This window comes from Dermacentor silvarum, chromosome 1, assembly GCF_013339745.2.
Source record: "Dermacentor silvarum isolate Dsil-2018 chromosome 1, BIME_Dsil_1.4, whole genome shotgun sequence".
NCBI lineage: Eukaryota > Metazoa > Arthropoda > Arachnida > Ixodida > Ixodidae > Dermacentor > Dermacentor silvarum.
Genome location: NC_051154.1, coordinates 42546989 through 42549488, shown reverse-complemented (window position 1 = coordinate 42549488; position 2500 = coordinate 42546989).

Below are 2500 nucleotides of genomic sequence, written 5' to 3'. Positions count from 1 at the left end.
AGATAAAGTGTATTAAACGAAGCCACATGAACGTCTGAATCCACAAGCACGAAGATCCGACGAATCCACGTATTACCCATCATTCCCATGGTAGCTGAACGATCAAAGCGCCAGAGTTCCCTGTAGTAGATATCGTAGGAAACTCAATGGTACAGCGAACATGTGCAATAAAACGAGACAAATTTGGCTTGCCTGTATTGCATGCTGACACGAAAGAGCGAGTAAAACGAGGGAAAGGTAGCTGGGTTTTCCAGACCAGTATAGTATCTATAGCTTGCTATCTCATAATGGGAGCAGGTAAACGCAGATAAGCTGTGTTTCTGTTAACTCGGAAGAGTCTAAATTAGTTCTCTTATCGGGTGGGCTGACGGCCTTGTGCCGGCTTCATCTAAATCCCAGCCTATAGGGCCGTGCGAGCGACAAGACGGATCGCAGCAACTCGCCTCGGAGCAATTGCTCTATGAACGGCCACTCTAACCTCATAGATGGCGGCAACGTGCTGAGATCTAGAAGAATCTGGTCGGCAACTCCCACTGGTATACATGTCGACGATGGGAGTCGCCGTTATCGCTGTTCAGCCGAATCGAGTCAATGCATACAAGCGGGAGTGGAGTTGAGTGGCAGTAACCATGCGTGTGCAGCTCGCGGTTATGTAAAAGGGGCCGTATTTCGTAGCAATCTATTTCATTTTCCATTATCTTCACCTTCCATCGAGTTTTCGCTGAGTTGCTGATTCCGCAGGCTTCATGGCAATGGGGAACATGAGAATCTGGGCGACAATACAAAATACGGCTATTAATCAACCCAAATTCGCTAATTACCTCATAATCTGCATTTTAGCACTGCTTGGATAAGACAGGCAGGCTGTGGCATGATCCAAGCACGTGTCTGCTTGCTTCGTCACACTGAATGTGAATCCATTGTGGAGCAGATATGCCCTTGTCGTCAAAAAAAAAAAAAAAAAGGGAAAAAAAAGCACTCTTAGGTCCATATACTTCACTCGACATATCGTATTGCGATAGCATTGTGAAACTCTATCACTCGATAGTTATCTACCACATCCGCGTGGCTTCTTCTACAACCTCATAATTATCTTGGAGTTATCATGGCATTACGATCTACTACTGATGTCTAGTGCTGCTGTCTACCCGCTGCTCTCCATGAGTCTACAATGCCCTACGGTCGACAGCAACAGCAGCACCCCGCAGTGCTCCACCTACGACATTACTCTCTATATACTCGTACATTGCTGGTTCGTCTGTAAATGCCATTGCATTAAATTACTTGCGAAGACGTACCGTGCACTGATATAAGGACAACAATAGAAGGTGTTGGTCAGGATCGGCCACCCCACGTCTTTTAGCGCACACTACCTCCGGGGTCAGCGGCCGAATTACAAACCCGGGTACAGCGGCGCCACGGTCCCATTTTACTTAATCATTCCAGGAGTACAAAGAAGTCCGACTTGCCACTTGTGCCCTGATCAAGCTGCTCTACATATGCTGCATGATTCCTACTCTGATCGAATTCACATTTATACATGGCTCTTCGACTCTGACAGCTCTACTGGTGCGTAGTTATTCGTCGGCATCATTCTGCAAGAAGTTCAAGATCACACGTCACAACATCGACAGGGTCTGAACTGCCGCCCTCCGTAGCGCATGCTTTATGTGCACGAACAATCACCAAATAATTGGGCTATATTCTGTGACTCAAAGGCAGCCCTACAGTCACTTTTATCAGCTCTGGCGCCGCAGCCCACATGAACAATTGGTAGCAGAGATACGAGTACGCTACCATCAAGCGGTGGTCAGAGGCCCGACATTGTATTCAGTGGCTACCTGGGCACTGCAACATCACTGGCAATGAATGTGCCGACAAAGCTGCCCGTGAAGCACATGACGATACGAAAGAATCCCCATACCATTGTCAAGAACGGACGCAGCGCGGCACCTTAGCCGTCTTGCCATACTATAACTCTAAGAAAATGGCATACACCAGAGTTTACCAACCGGCGCCTATGCCATGGACCCACAGATGCAATTACTACTTTTACGGGTTTTAAAACGACGTGAAGAAACCTACTGTGCCGCCTGCGATTAGGAGTTTCTTTTACGGACTTCTATTCATTCCTAATTGGAATGGCGGGCAGTGCGAACTGCAGCACATTTGGTGTTGAGGAAACCACCAGACATCTCTTATGTGACTGCCCTAGATACGAAGAAGAGAGGATTGCCTTCGAACTGCTTTGGGGCACTTAGACGACAGGCCTTTTACGGAGGAGAAGATCTTGGGCCCGTGGCCTCGTGCGTCTTCTATGTACAAGGCTACAAAGGCGCTGCTGCGCTTTTTGAAGTACACAAGCCTACATGACCGCCTGTGATGAAACTTAGCGATGAACGCTTGACTGTAAATGTGCAAGGTGTGAACTGTGAACTTCTCTCTTCCTTCTCCTCTTTCAATCCCTTCTCCCCCTTCCCCAGTGCAGGGTAGCAACCGG